Genomic DNA, 17,336 nt, shown 5'->3' with positions numbered 1-17,336 from the left:
CGAACCTTCGACTGATGCAATGCTTGGTGTGATTTAGCCTTTTGAAGTAGTTAAGTTGTAGACATGCAACCATTTACTTTCGTAGCCTTTAAGTAGCTGTACTACGAGCATTACTCTGACAAGTGCTAAGCCTCAAACTGAGACACTCTTTTGAAATAGCAAGACGTTCCCGGATTGACATACTAATGTGAGGTAACTAGAGGTGAAAGAGACCCTTTTTATATCTCTACATTTTGGCGTCGTTGCCGGGGAAAGAGTGTAGCCATTTGTCTTTTTCAGGGTAGTGTACGAACCTGCTAGGGAAGAATTGGGTTTTGAAAATGGAAGGTAAGAACCTACGTGCGGAGCATGTAAAAGCCCTGCTCCTTTGCCCGCTTTCCTGCAGATTTGCTGCTATCTGCTTAAGAAAGATTTAGTAGTTAAATTGAGTGCATGACTAAGCAGAAAAAGCCGGAGAAAAATCCAAAACCTTTGCCGAAGCCAGAAAAAGCTAAGGGGTCGGTGACCCTTGGTCGAACAACATTCATAGACGAAATCTATAAGAAAACCGAATCTCAGCCTTCAGTAAGACCTAGGAAAGTTATTTCTAGACAGCCTACTAGCTCCCTTCAGGCCACAGGTTCACCATCTGTAGCCTTTGCTGAGGTGCATAGTCAAATTGACGAACAGGACTTTCAAGAAATTGAAAATTCTATTCCAGAACGATTGCAAGAAGGGAATTTTAGTAATCTTTGTGAAGGAGAAGGGGAAACAGGGAGATTAGAGAGCCGAGATCTCCTCCTAGGATAACTCAGCCATTGAATAGCCCAGAGAAAGGAAGTGCGGTAAAAATTATTATTGAAGAGATCTAATCCCCTCAGATAGAAATTCCAGATAGAGGAAGTGCTATTAAAACTAATCCTGTCAAAGCCATTCCCGCTCAACCAAGGAACACTCTTCTAGATATTCCGGAAGGTTATTGGCATATATTTGACCCAATGGCTCAAAATCCACCAAACACCCAAACCTCTACATTACAATACCCCATAGTGGATTTTGCAGCAAATGCCCCCATGAAAGCAATTCCCCTTCAACATATCCCTACATTTCAAGGACTTACATCAAAAGACCCGGATGCATTTTTATTTGAATTTGATGTACTATGCAGGGGATATGACTACACCACTGACCCCCAGAAACTAAAATTGTTTCCGTCGACCCTGAAAGGGGCTGCTTTAAGATGGTTTATTGGATTATGTGGTGGGGTTATAAATAATTGGGAACAAATGAAGGAACCTTTTCTAAAAATATATCAAGATTACTACAGGTCTAGAGAACTAAAAGATGAAATATTCCAGATGGTGGCTAGACCAAGTGAAACATTAGAAGAATATGTGGAGCGTTTTCAGTATAATTTGCAAAGATCTCCCTATGCATCACCAGCCTTACCCAATAATGTGTTGAAAACAGCATTAATAAGATGCATGAAAGAACAATGGATTGAAACATTAAACATTATGGGAAAAGGGGATATTTATCAGGAAAGTTTTGCTGACATAATTGATCTATGTATCAGGAGTTTGAGAGGCAGTACACGAATCAGACCAGCAGAACATGATCGGTTTGCAAGAGAAAACAAAATTTCATCAGAAGGAGTAACGCAGGCTGAAATCGGAAATTTATTGGAAAACTTTAAAACTGATATACTAGGAACACTGACTACACAATTGGACGTTTTGCAGGCCAAGCAAAAGCAAATGGAGGCAGAACAGAATTTAGCTATCTTCTGCCCCAGATGTAGGAAGAAGCATAGCCATAAGGAATGCCCACTAGATGCAGTCCAAGCATGTGCCATTTGTACAAAGGATCATTCGACAGAAAGTTGTCCCTCACTACCTGGACTAAAAGCAGTATATAAGGAGGCAGAAGAAGAACCAGAAATGGTGTATATGCTCAACCAGCGTCGTCAGTGGCAGCCGCGACAAACTGGTATGTTTTCAGATCCAACTTCTTCTTTTCAGTATCCCCAGTATAATGCTCAACAGTATAATACATGGCAAAGCCAATTTCAGCCCCCATTCCCAAACTGGTCACCACAGTCATATCCTTCTGTTAATCCATGGCTAAATCAGACGAGCCAATCCGGTTGGTCGAATCCTCCTTATCCCCCACCATATTGGCAAAACAACCCATATCCTCCACAATGGACTCCCCCTACTTCACAAAGTTCAGCCTGGCAGAATAACTGGCAGAGACCAACAAATCAGCCAGTAGGAAATGTCCCTCTCCCTCAACCTACACTGCCAGCTTTACAGCAAAATCCCCAGGCTAATCTGAGACCGCAACTCCCAGCCCAGCCCAATCCCAATCCAAATAACAGACTGGTCCAAGCACTCCAAATTTTAGAAACACCAGAAGAAGGACCCGATCTGAGGGAGTGCAATGATCTTCAGCTAAGATCTGGGCGTATTATCCAAACAGAGGGAAATAAAACAGTTCAGATTGAAGATCAGTTACCTAGAGAACATCTGTCACAAGAAGAGGATGTGAATAGACAGCAAACTCATAATCAAGCAACCACATCCTCTCCCCCGTTCCCAGAACGTTTAGTCATACCTCGACCGATACAACAACCTAATTTTGACATTCTGGGAGAATTACAAAATTTGTACATAAAAATTCCATTTCTTCAGGCCATTCAAGACATCCCGATATACGCAAAAACTATTAAAGAATTGTGCGTAAAAAGGCCAAGGAGGAATATAATAGATAATCCAAGATTTCAAGTAGTCGGTACTTTATCTAACCTATTGTCAGGAAAGGAAACACCTATTAAGTATGAGGACCCAGGAAACCCAATAGTAACTGTTCAAATTTATGGTCAAACCCTAACCAATGCCTTAGTTGATCTTGGAGCTGCAATCAATATATTGACAACTACTACTTGCCAAAAGCTAGGCATTACATCTGCAGAACCTACCTCAACTCTGCTAGAATTGGCCGATCGGTCTGTGGTTAGGCCGCAAGGCATACTGCATGATGTCATGGTCTCGGTTGACTCCTGGGAATACCCAACTGATTTTCTAATAATAAACCCTAAAACCCGACTTGATGGACATCCATTGATCTTAGGAAGACCTTGGCTCGCTACCGCTGATGCCTATATCGGCTGTCGGCAAGAGAACATGATTATAACCAAGGGGGCGGATATCAAGAATTTAGTACTATATCCCCCAGCGTAGCCAAGTATCACTATAGTTAAAACTAATAGACACCCTGTATCATATCTTACTGACAACATCAGATCTCCATTAACTATACAAGAAGCACTAGAGTTCAAAGACCAAACAGAAGATGATGCAATCAGTAATTTCATTAGTCAAACTGAACTCACATGTCGTACCCAGTGTCATATGATAAAAGCAGCATTTGATAACGAAGTAGAAGAGGAACCTCTGAAAGATGCGCATGATCAAACAATCCCTATCACTTCAGTTGCACATAGTAAAATTGTGGAAATGGAACCCGGAAAGACCTTAAACATTAACGCCGACCTTACACCCGAACAAGAAACAAAACTCATCTATATTTTAAGAAAATATAAAGAGGCATTTGCATGGGATTACCCTGATATGAAAGGAATTGACCCCCAGTTATGTACACACCACATCTACATAGAAAATGATGCAAGACCTGTTAGGCAGCCTCAGAGAAGACTAAACCCTCACCTAAAAGAAGTAGTAAAAGCTGAGCTTCAAAAAATTTTAGATGTTAACTTCATCTACCCTATCTCTGATAGTAAATGGGTCTCCCCGCTTGTGGTGGTACCGAAAAAGAATGGGAAGTGGAGGATCTGCGTGGACTACAGGGAGCTAAATAAGGCAACGCAAAAAGATCACTTTCCTCTCCCGTTCATCGATCAAGTATTGGACACTTTGGCAGGGAAGAAATTCTTTTCTTTTCTCGACGGCTTCAGTGGGTATAACCAAATACAGATTGCCCCTGAAGATCAGGACAAAACTACTTTTACTTGTCCTTGGGGAACATTCGCCTACCGAGTTTTACCTTTTGGTTTATGTAATGCCCCTGCCACATTCCAAAGGGCTATCCTTAGCATTTTTGCAGATCTAATAAATGAAGGACTGGAAGTATATATGGACGACTTTACTCCATACGGAGATGAGTTTGATCCAGCATTGGAGACACTAGAAAAAGTCCTACAACGTTGCATAGCTACCAGGCTTTGTTTAAGCCATGAAAAATGTTACATGATGATGACAGAAGGACTTATTTTAGGACACTACATTTCAGCAGCTGGCATTCAGGTAGACCCAGCCAAAATCCAAATACTTTTGCTTATTCCTACTCCTACTACTCAAACAGAGGTACGTAGCTTTCTTGGATTCTCTGGTTACTACAGAAGATTTATAGAACATTATTCACGTATTGCTGCACCATTGTATGCATTAACTGGTAATATTGATTTCTTTTGGACAGAAAAATGCGAACGTGCCTTCAACGATCTGAAGAAGCTCGTATCTACAGCCCCAGTTCTTCGGGGACCAAATTGGGATTTGCCATTCCAAATATCATTTGATGCCTCAGATACAGCCATTGGAGCAATCCTTGGACAGGAGGAGGATAGAAAACCATATGCAATTTATTACATTAGCAAAAATCTATCCCCTGCTGAATTGAATTATACTGTCACTGAAAAAGAATTTCTAGTTGTTATACATGCTATCAATAAATTCAGACATTACATTACTGGATATCTTGTTATCCTATACACAGATCATTCTGCTATAAAATATTTAGCAAATAAGCCTGTCACAAATGGCAGAATAACTAGATGGCTGATTTTATTGCAGGAATTCGATATTACAATTAAGGATCGACCCGGAAAAGAAAACCCAGTAGCTGATTTCCTCTCAAGAGTGCCAAAACCAGTCGATGCAGCAGCAGTTGAAGATCAGTTTCCAGATGAGCATCTCTTTGCTGTTGCTGTTCAAACACCCTGGTATGCGGATGTCGCCAATTACCTAGCAGTAGGTAAGTTACCAAAGCATCTAACCCCTAATGAGTGAAAACAGATTGTCCAGCGAAGTACCAGATTTTCCTGGATTGGGGGTTATTTGTTTCATACAGGGGCAGACATGCAAATCAGAAGATGCGTTAGACAAGATGAAATTTTTGATATATTGAAAGCATGCCATGACCAACCATGTGGTGGACATTTCGCTGATCGTAGGACTGCACATAAAGTATTACACACAGGGTATTATTGGCCCACAATTTTTAAAGATGCAAAGAAATTCGTCCAAGCATGTGACAGTTGCCAGAGAGCGGGACGCCCTAGTCACTCAGATGAGATGCCTTTGAAACCACAGTTAGTCATCGAACCATTTGAGCGTTGGGCTCTTGATTTCGTGGGACCAATCAACCCACCATCAAACCAAAAAACATACATTTTGGTGGCAACAGAGTACGTCACCAAGTGGGTTGAAGCAGAGGCCTTGCCTAGAGCTACAGAAGAATCTGTTATACAGTTCCTGCTCCATCTATTTGTGCGTTATGGCCTCCCTAGAGAGATAATTACAGATGGAGGGCCACAGTTTGCTGGGAACAGAATAGCGGCAACACTCAATAATTATCATGTTCAACATAAAATTACCACCCCATATCACCCACAGGCAAATGGGCAAGTAGAAAGCAGTAACAAAATAATAGAGACGATTCTAACAAAAACAGTTGCATCACATAGACGCGACTGGGCAGCCAAACTACCAGAAGCACTGTGGGCTTATAGAACAACATGGAGAAGCACCACTGGTCACTCACCTTACCAGCTAATGTTCGGAAAACAACCTATCTTTCCTATAGAATTTGAAATCCAGACATTACGAACAGCACAACAAGTTGGTTTAGATTTAACTGAGGCACAGACTAATCGACTACAATAGATTAATGAGCTGGATGAAATTAGGCTCTCTGCACTTCAACACACTGCTCTGATACAGCAGCAGAGAGCTAAATGGCATGATGCTCTCATTAAAAACATAGTCTTCCATGAAGGAGACTGGGCTGTTTTGTATGACTCTAGATTTCAGGACTTCCCCGGGAAACTCCAAACTCGTTGGTTGGGACCATATGAAATTCAGAAAGTGCATGACAATGGGACCCTTACCCTGACTACTATCGATGGTTCTGGATATACCTTCAAGGTAAACGGCCATCGAGTCCGTCTCTATCGCAAACCACTTACTCGGGAGTCCTTCTGCCAACAACTACGCCAAGATTCAGATATGGAGATCTTAGGGGAGGAAGACAAGTCTTCCCCGCCTGTAACTCACTAAAAAATCTACTTTTCTTTATAATTTGTATATAACTTATCGAATTATTTTTGTACATATTTTTGCAGTATGTTTTGTTATTTCTGCTGTTCCTTTTCCAAAAGGAACAGCACTTTTGATTTTTGTTGTTCCTTTTCCAAAAGGAACAGCACTTGTGATTTTTGCTGTTCCTTTTCCAAAAGGAACAACACTTTTGATTTTTGTTGTTCCTTTTCCAAAAGGAACAGCACTTGTGATTTTTGCTGTTCCTTTTCCAAAAGGAACAACACTTTTGATTTTTGTTGTTCCTTTTCCAAAAGGAACAACACTTTTGATTTCTGTTGTTCCTTTTCCAAAAGGAACAACACTTTTGATTTCTGCTATTCCTTTTCCAAAAGGAACAGCACTTTTGATTTCTACTGTTCCTTTTCCAAAAGGAACAGCACTTTCTGATTTCTGCTATTCCTTTTCCAAAAGGAACAAGCACTTTTGATTTTTGTTGTTCCTTTTCCAAAAGGAACAAGCACTTTTGATTTTTGTTGTTCCTTTTTCAAAAGGAACAGCACTTGCAACTTATGATTTTTGCGGTTCCTTTTTCAAAAGGAACATCACTTGTGTGTTTTTGCTGTTTCCAAAAGGAACAGCACTTTTGGATTTCTGCCGATTTAAAAAAAATAAAAAAATGAACGGAATCTCTTTGAAACTACTGTTCCTTTCTCCAAACGAACAGCATCTTTGAACTGTTGTTATGACCTTCCTTGAAAGGAACATTACTCATACGATTTTGAAACAACTCGGTCCTTCTACTCCAAATTAAGGATGTTTATTGTTGATGTTCTTTCAAGTATTTTGGAATACGGCTATACATTTATGTGATTAAAGCAAAAACGCAGCATACGGAAATCAGTAAATCATAAATCGTTATCTTTATAAGAAACTGCCCTGAGTTGGTGAAAGGATGCGGAGAAAGACATGCTTATTTATCATCTTTTGCTGCCATTGTTCTACTAACTTCGTTCTGATTGGTTATCTGTATTATGATGGTTCTTTTTCTTTAATTATCATATGGCAATATGATCAAAAGATCTATACCTTTCTATTGGGATATTAAGACTTCTTCCACCATTCCTACTCTTAAGGAGTGTTGAACCACCCTTTGTGCATAAACAGGAAAGGCTCTCTATTAAAAAGAAGCAAAACAGAGTTTCTAAAAACTGTCAAATTGCAGGATAGGAAGTCTCATTACGAGTTGGCCTACCATGATCATCAAGATGGAAGCGAAGTGGCATTCCCATTAGGGCCACCACACCTGGGAAATGGTCCAAAAGGTATATCAAACAAATAACCCTTGGAACAGGAGGTCTCACCACGAGCCGGCCTGCCCACTATTCGCTCCTTCCTCGTGAATGGCATTATGACTAACTGGTCACCAAGCCAGCATAGTGGCCTACATTTTGACATTACACAAACGCTTCCTGGCATACACAAAGGACTATGGTTCCAGGGGTGAAACAAGCAACTCTGCCAAGGTTATGGACACCTGTCGGCAGCATTGCACTGTTAATGGTATTGAAGTCGTATGTTTACACCAATAGGTAAGAAGATTACATCCTTTTGCTTCTTATGCCATGATAATTAAATTATATAATATTACCCAACCATATAGCGCATGACTATATATCATCGCCAATCATTATGAAGCTACTGACAGTGACCGCATGAGACCCTCTATTTATGGCAAATGTCTTATCCCCGAACTTCCATCAAATCACCGCAGCCCCTTACATATTAAAAGCGATCTAACTTTTTACCTCGATTTCAGTATTAGGCTGTTTTTGGCGAACATGTCATATATCCATAAGCTGTTCCATAAAGACCTCGCGGCAGAACAGATGTTGCTCCTTTATTTGACGGCTGGGACAGCCTATCACATTGTGGGGGGGGAGGTAACCTCATCATTCCCCAGAGTACGTGTCAGTCTGTTATTTGAGAAAATTTTGTACTCAAGCACGGCATGGCTCAACGGTATGATCTTTTGTTATTTTTGTTTTCTTCTGCATGAGCTGACGTTCGAAGCTATTTCCATTGCATACGCTGCTGCATTTAAATTTGAACGAGGAATACGCTACTAGCTTCTCTGCGCTTCAACAAACAGCTGTTGTTCCTTTGAAAATTGGAAGTGAAACTATGGGAGGAAGGTCAGTCCGCCGAGAACCGCAAACATTAACTGTTTCGGCTGCAGCCCGAAGAATCCTGAAAAGAGCAGGATGGTTGACCTATTTCAACCACCTGGAGGAGTCATAGAAACCTTATGAGGGCTCTAGGAGTGATTGAAGCGCTAGGACCTATGCATGAGGCAATCATTCGGCAGGGACTTGAATACTTTTCCTCTATTAAGGACCCTGCCATTGATGCAGCTAAATTTCGATATCAAGTATCTAATCCGAATATTCAGTTCAGAGAACCATTTAAATACGAGAACTTTAGACTTGCTGCTAGCCGTTTTCCCCTCTATGGCGAAATTGTTTTGAGGGCAGGGCCATCCTGGTTAGGATATAGGTTCTGGAGTCCAATCATTTGGCATCCAGCACCCAGATACCAAGCCCTATATGAGATGCCTAAGGGTCAGACAAGCCACTTCTTTGATTATTTAGTTTCGCATCACGGCTGTAGACCCTCACATGAGATTCCATCTCCAGCTTACTCACTCACTGCATTGCATATCAACTACAATGTTTTCATGAGGCCATGAAAAAGGGTAAGCTGGGGGGTGTGTAGAGTCTCAAAGAAGGTATGTTTTGATGGTTATTTCAGTATCTTTTTCATTAGGATATATAAACCTTTCTGCATTTTAAACTTAGATAATAACGAAACACGTGAGGTTAATAGGAAAAACTGATAATTGTCGTTCCTACGTGCAGGAAGGAGGAAAAGCAGAAATTAGCCATCTCAAAGGGAAAGACGAAGAGGAGCTAACTGCTGTCCCTTTGACGGGAAACCGCAAACAGACCAGATCAAAACAGACCAACCCAGAAAAGGAAGCGGAGATACCAGCTCGGAGCAGAAAAGGAAAGAAGTGACTCAGGGTTAATGATTCTGCGAATCCCTCAGGATCTTAGATCTTGAGGGATCGCTATTTTATCTATTTTCTGTATCTAGATATCTCCGTCATCATCCTTATATAAGAGATAGCATTGTTGGCTACGGGGGGGGGTTCTGTTGTAATTCCTTTTTAACAGATCAAGACTATGATCTTTATGTCCTGTTAAGACTTGCTTTGTTGTAAGTTTATTTCATGCATTAATACAGACTTGGTTACTCTTTTATCTTTGATCCTGGATCAATCTTAAGCGGTGTACCCCTGAAGGCTAAGGGCTCGGCCCTGGAGGACACTTTCTTTTGTACCATTACGCATGGTTTCTGTGTGGTTTGTTCATAGGCGTAATCTGGTAATCTGTTGTGTTTTATGAACGTTATATTACATGCTCTGTTATGTTTAACTTGTTTAATGTTCCTGCGAATTGAAGTCTTATATTGACATTGTATTATGTTACCAATTCATTAAAGTGTTGATTAATCTCTACAGGATATTATCACTCCAATACAGAGTTCATTGTGATTGTGCTTCAACATTATGACAGTTATCTTGAGAAGTCTGATTTCATATTATTATTGAATGTTACTGTTTATATCTTGAGATGCAATTGCATGCGTTTATTTAGATCAATAACAGAAGCAGATTAAGCATGTTGTGTTTCTAGGGTTGTAATTGGTAGTATTGTTCTATAGTATGTGTACATCTTTTAAGACTGCAGGATTGATGTTTTGATTGGAGTGGTTAGATAGAGTCGCAGCTTGATGAACTTGGTTATTGCTTATTCCAGTTGTTGTTCCATTTAGTTTCCGTTCCATTTCTGAATTGCTGTTCCATTTCAATTGCTGGTCTATTTCAAGATTGTTGATTTGTTGTTTCATTTACTTGCCATTTCTTAAGAACAGAATTAGGCTGTAGTGAGTGTTAACATCTGCTATTTGGCTCCCAGACCTCTGATCTGCTCCCATCAGCTATGAAAGGGATGGGTTATTGCTACTAAACCCTTGGCTGATGTGTTGTTCTATATCATCGCTATTTCCTTTACTTACCGTTTCATTTATATTCATCAAGGACGATCTCAGGCTGTAGTGAGCCCCAGCATCTGCTACCTAGCTCCCAGACCTCGGATCTGTTCTCATCAGTTATGAAAAGGATGGGTTATTGCTACTAAACCTTCGACTGATGCAATGCTTGGTGTGATTTAGCCTTTTGAAGTAGTGAAGTTGTAGACATGCAGCCATTTACTTTCGTAACCTTTAAGTAGTTGTACTACGAGCATTACTCTGACAAGTGCTAAGCCTCAGACTGAGACACTCTTTTTAAATAGCAAGACCTTCCTGGATTGACATACTAATGTGAGGTAACTAGAGGTGAAAGAGACCCTTTTTATAGCTCTACAAGAGGGTGGAGAGAAAGAGAGAGGGAGGTGGGAGAGAAAGGGAGAGAGAAGGAAGAAGAGAGAGAAGGAGAGAGAGGGAAGAAGAGAGAGAAGGAGAGAGGGAAGGAGAAAGATGGGGAGTTGGATGGGGAGAAATAGGGAGGGAAGAAGAAATATATAGAAAGATAAATATGGAGAGAGAGGGGGGGGGAGTGACAAGGGAGATATGGAGAGAGAGTGAGGGAGAGAGGAGAGTGGGAAGGAAGAGAGAAAGGGAGAGAAGGAGGAGAGAGAAAGAGGGAGAGTAATAGGGAGGTAGAGAGAGATAGATATACACGGAGAGAGAGTGTGTACGTTTTGGGGGTGAGATGATCCAGGTGGATATTGGTGGTCACCCACCTATTCCACCTAGACCTCTAGTTGGTTTCCTTTATTTCCTTGTTTATTGCAGTATTTATTATTTTTTGCACTTTTTTGGGTCCTGAACTTCTGGAGCAATTTTGACCCCATAAACAATGTTTTTTTTAGGTATTCAGCAGGCCCATAGCCAGAGGCAAGGGATTGTTGCAACCCCTGTAGTACTCAGAGAAATATTTCCAACAAGGTATCGTACGCACCAAATGGAGATAATATGACCACGTTATGACCCCGAGAAGTTGGTTGCCCAACTAACCTTAACAAGGCCCACGAACTCTTGGTGTTCCATCTCCTGGGGTTAGGGTTCTGGTTGTTTAGGGTTTTCCCTTATTTTTCATTAATAAGTAGGCCCTTGAGCCTCATTGTCACATGGTTCATAGGCATGTAGCTACCACATCTCTTTTGAAAGATAAGCTACCATCGCCCGAGCTAATTTATTCTTATTTTTGTATGTAAGCATATTTCAGTTATTTGATATTAATGAAATGAATTTTTATTTATGTTGCATCTCTCTGTATATGGGTATTTCTGTATTTTTTTCGTTCATGCATAAGACCGGACCAGTGGCATCAGAGCGGTCTTCTCTTTCTCTATTTTTTTTTGCATGTCCCCAACGAGGTGAGGGTATAAGGATTTAAGGCTCAAAATGGTTGAACCTCTACAAGACCAACCTCGCAAACCCTGATGACCTCCCATGGCAGAAGAAAATAAAGATGAGGGGGCAGAAGATCCTTTCAAAATATTTCTTGAGGAAGCCCTCGAGCGACAGAGGAACGCAATGATGGATAGATTTTCCCATATCCTTCGACGATTACCCACAGGCGACACACCTTCATCCAACAGCCACTCTGGAGGTGCCACTCCTTTTAAGGTACAAGTTAACTTTGATATTATTTAAGGTCCAAATATATCTAGACGTCATATATAGATGGTTAAATATGTTATAAGGATATTTTTTAGATCATGACTTTTCCAATCAGGAAGAGATTACTTTTTCACTTCTCAAAGTCACCCCACGCATCAAGGACTGGTGGGAAACCTATTGTGAACAAAAGGACGAAAGGGAAACCTCATTGTTTCCAGCTACACCCACTTGGAATTCTTTTTGAGACACCATCAAGGAACAATATTACCCTGTTGGGAGCTATGAAGATAAATACATAAAGTGTACCACGATATGACGGGGAAGGGACCAATATGTGTCAGATTTCACAAATGTTTTCCATACCCTTCACACGAAGTTGGGTATCAAGGATTTTGAGCAACATTTGGTACTCAAGTACCGTGGTTGTTTACACAAGTACATCCGGGATGATTTGGAGTTCTTGGACATCTCCTCACTCGACATGATGTACTGATACGCTATCAATATTGAGCATAAGTTTAAAAATAAGAAGTGAGACTTTATATTTGCGAATTTGAAGCAAGGATAAGCCCCCCCCAAATGATAGAGCAAAGGACAAAGTCAAGTCAGGGCAACCTAGGACAACCTGCTGAAGCTACAAGTAAAGAACAACACCACGAAGACAAAGAAATACATGGGAAAATGGTATGAGTTCCATAAGAGCTCCACTCACAACACAACTCAGTGTCAGGCCAAGCAGTTACTGGTGGCTGAGCTGAAGGCTTCTGAATCAGACGCATATTTCGACTCTGAGTTAGAACCCAAAAATGGGAATTAAAAAGTGAAGCAGATCATTCACGCGGAGCCCCCACCAAGATCCAAAAGAAAGAGCGTGAAGATCCAGAGGAGGCAAAACACCTCTTCCACTCACAGATGTGGGTGAAGGGTTCTCCACTACTGTTCATTGTCGAAAGTGGGAGCCAAAAGAACCTCATTTTAGCAGAGGTCGTGAATTGGTTGGGCCTACCAACTACAACATATCCACAACCATACAACATCGGGTGGCTTCACTAAGGATGAGATCTTCGCGTCAACCAACAGTGTTGCCTTCCCTACAGCATCAAGCCCTTCACGGATGAGGTATTGTGTGATGTTGCTCCTCTTGAAGTTTGTGATGTATTATTAGGACAACCATACTTGTGGAAGTGGTATGATGTATATGAGTATAAACCTTGCTCTGTGATTATTACTTTGAAAAATAAGTTATACAAGCTATTAGAGGTAGCCACGCCTACCGCCATCTCTTTGATCACTACAAAGCAATGCAGAAAGATCATTTCCCAGACCAGAAATTTTTTTTTATTCATGATTCACCAGCAGGGCAAGAAGAAGGTTGTGGCCACAACTTCCAGAGAGGGTTCCTCCACACAACAACAATAGATGAACAAGGTCGTGAAGTGTTAAACACACACATGGCAGCAACAAATATGAAAGATAAAACATGAGAATCAATTTTTATTAACAAGAGATATACATTTATAGTACATATTGTGACCGTTGGGTTTCACATCCCAAGGTCTCTTGGACTCCTTTTGTCTATTCGGCTTCCACACTAACCCATTGAGGATTAGGTGTCCAACATCCCCCCCCCCCCCCCCCCCCCTTAATCTGAAGGGTTATGTATGAGTCCAAGAAGATAGTTGTAATACAAAATGTGAAAAAATGCATGGCAACACTAGGCTGAATGTGCTCTCTGAAATGTTGGTATAAAAGGTGGTGGTTTAAGGATGACCACCAACACTGGAATGCTTAGTGCAGTTCCTGGAACTCTTCCAAAAATGGCAAGAAGCTGAAGTCTTCTGCTAGAGGAAGTGATCCTATTGTTTTGAAGAGGGAAACCTTCAACCATGAAAGGGAGGTCTCACCTTGCATAAAACGGAGAACTTCAACCTGAAAAGGGAAGTCTCAACCTGTGATGGTTTAAGGATGACCAACAACTCTGGAATGCTTAATGCAATTCCTGGAACTCTTCCAAAACTGGTAAGAAGCTGGAGTCTTCTGCTAGAGGAAGTGTTCTCAATTTTTTTCCTGGAATTCTTCCGAAACTGGCAAGAATCTGGAGTCTTCTGCTAGGGGAAGTATCCCAAATTACCAACTGAAGGCATGTTCACGGGTATCTTTGTCTCTGGCTACAACTCTGAAACTGGTGTGGCAGGTTGTGGCTTAGGCTCGCTTGATGTGGCTTTGAAGCTTGTAGATGACCATCATTTCCCCCCCTATGAGATACAAGGTGAGATGATGGAGAAAACTCAACTGCAAGACTGTTGAATACTCTAGAACAAGTTATGACATGTGTTTGGAATATCTTCTTGGGTGTTGATGCCCATTGCCAAGAAGCGATCCATCCTAGATGAATCTTTGTTCTTGCAGGACGTTTATTTCTGAAGCATCTGTGTGAAGAATGATTGGTTTTATGATAGTGCTTACATGGATGAAGATCAAAACAGTGATCTTTCAAATGGCCAACTTGGTCACAGTGTTGGCATTTCACAATCTGTTGTTGTTGCTGTGGAAGAGGAGCAGAATGAAGAGCAGGTGAACTGTCATGAATGAATCCAGCACTCTGAAACTGAATGGGCTTTGAGTAGTCTGGAATATTTAAGGACAAGTCCTTGTCATATCCAAGACTAGTTCTGTGCTTGTTGTGGAGAAGTTGTTCCCAGGGTCTGATGATGGGCTTAGGAAGTGCAGACTAAGTTTCTGCATCTGTGTGTACAACTACTGCTTTATTGGGCACTGGATCTGAATGAACTTCAACAATATTGACTTGTTGTTTATGGGAGTCTGTTTCATTGTTCTGAACAGAAACAGGTTCAAAATGATGATTCCTCTGTTTTAATTCTTCTTGCTGTAGCTGAGTTTCAAGCTGCAAAAAATCAATCTTCTCTTGTGCATTTTGTAGACAGACCTGAATGTCTATGAGAGAATCTTTGCTAAATTTTAATGTATCATGATTAGTAGACAATATCAGAGTTTTAAGGAACTCTAATACTTCACTGATTCTGGCCATTTTTTTCTTCAATGTCTGATTTACACCTTAAAAATGAGCAGCAGGGCAAGGCCAGGAAGGTTGTACAAGCGCAGAATCTCTGGTTTGCAATTTTAGAATCTCAGATAGAAACTGGCAATTCTTATATGTTGTACAAGGACTCGTGCAACAGGAAGAGCAATTAGCAGAATTTGGGAACAGTCAAGTCTTCAAATCTTTGCACAGAAATTATCGAGTACACTAGCCCAACAGAAAGTGCAGGTTGTAATTTGGCATCAATTGCTCTGCCATGATTTGTAAGAGAAAAGGGTATTCCTATTGAGTCTCATCCTTCAAAGCTTGTTGGCAGCCTGGGTTCTAAGAACCGATACTTTGATTTTGATAAGCTAGGAGAGGTTACATCAATTATTACTCAAAACCCGAATAAAATCATTGATGTGAACTACTATCCTGTGGAAACTTGAAAAGATCGAACTGAGATGCACTATGGAATCATTGCTGGAAGAGTTCTTTCATCTCACTTCCCTTAAACATTTGAGAATGTACGCAAGCGGGAAGTCGCTAACGCTGCCTGAGTCGTTCGGGAATCTTACAAACCTTCGTGATCTTCACTTGACTGGCTACTCCAAGTTGAAAAGGCTACCAGATCATATGTTGGCTGCGTTTCCGGGAAATCAACGTTCTGAAAGAGGAATTGGAAGAGTGGGGACAATCTCAAACACTGGACGCCACTGGTATGATGCTAGCCACAAGAATAAAACTGCTACCCATCAGAAGGACCATACATGCTACCACATTTCAGAGAGGAACCTGCGATTTTGCTACATGTTTTGCTTGATATGCCTGGCCTGCTATTTTTTACCACGTATACTCTGTTGGTCCTATTTTGGGCAGAAATATACTATCAGGCACGGGCAATATCAGTAGACGGTTATAGACCTGCTTTTATCACAATCAATGGTATCATCTATCTCATTCAGATATGCATATGGATTTACTCTTGGTGGAGCCCTAGTCCAGTTGTTGAGATCCTCTCCAAGTTATTCTTTGCAGGTGTCTCCTTCTTTGCAGCGTTGGGGTTTTTACTTTATGGTGGCAGACTGTTCTTCATGCTTCGACGTTTTCCAGTTGAATCAACAGGACGCAGAAAGAAGTTGCAAGAGGTCGGCTATGTTACTACAATCTGCTTTACTTGTTTTTTCATAAGATGCGTCATGATGTTTTTCTCTGCATTTGACAAAGGTGCAAACCTTGATGTTTTGGATCATCCGATCTTGAACTTCATGTATTACTTGATAGTGGAAATAGTTCCATCTTCACTTGTTCTCATAATAAAACTGCTACCCCGTTTCAGAGAGGAACCTGCGTATGTGCCCTCATTAGTGTCACCAAGTGCAAGGTTGTTTTGAGGCGAACATGGGGTGAAAACATAGCTTATGCCAACACTGACAGCAGGAATTTACAGGCTTGTATTATGATAATCACTCCATCTCTGTTTGCCGGTCAACTGAAACGTCAAGCCTTTGAAACGTCGAACATAATCTGGTCCAAATCAAGTCAAAATAATACAAGCGCAGAGTCTCACGACAAATACAGGCGCAATGGTAAAAAAGTACCAGAACTTGGTTATCTCAGACAGATCTTCACAGCGTCGAATCTCTCTCGCAGACAGAGAAGATTGCAGCCTGTTGAGGCAAAATCGGTGGCTCGTGTTTCAAGAAAGCAGCAAACGTTGCGTTCCACTTGTTCCAAGAAAGCAGAAAGCCAACATTGTCATAAAATTTTACCGAACAACACTTTCATACCATTTGACTCCTCGATCAAACTTCTACCAAATTCTAAGAGAGCATTTTGTCAGCATTTCAAGGATCGGCGACAGTCAGAAGAGAGTTCACGAATCACATTAAATAAATCAAGTCCTTATGAATATGTCCAATATAATAACACCTCCTGCGGTGCACTTTGAACTTTGAAGCCATCAAACAGAATGATAACTAGTGGATGATTGGCGTACGACATGAGAATAAATCTTTGACAGAAATAAGATCTCCCTCGTCTCTGCCGTATGGAAATGCTCCAGCATCCGCCAAAACACAGATAATCCTTTTCCAGTGAGATCTTGAGCAGACATTATAAAACCACAAGTTTAATAACTACTTTGTCACAATATTGCATGCCTATCGACGGATTTTGGAACCCTTCGAACTCTGGTCTGACATGTGGTGATATATATATCGGAAAGT

At 41.0% G+C, this 17,336-nt stretch overlaps 1 pseudogene; it reads left to right on the top strand.

Moving 5' to 3' along the window:
• The first annotated feature begins 15,878 nt into the window (after positions 1 to 15,878).
• LOC149170244 (tobamovirus multiplication protein 3 pseudogene) lies at positions 15,879 to 16,502 on the top strand (annotated as a pseudogene).
• Positions 16,503 to 17,336: the final 834 nt, after the last annotated feature.

Source organism: Pinus tabuliformis, chromosome 4_2 (genome assembly GCF_031772625.1).
Source record: "Pinus tabuliformis cultivar Carrire ecotype Pingquan chromosome 4_2, CPIR1, whole genome shotgun sequence".
Classification (NCBI taxonomy): Eukaryota; Viridiplantae; Streptophyta; class Pinopsida; order Pinales; family Pinaceae; genus Pinus; species Pinus tabuliformis.
The sequence above is the reverse complement of the archived record's forward strand: the minus strand, read 5'-3'. Positions and strand labels throughout refer to the sequence as shown.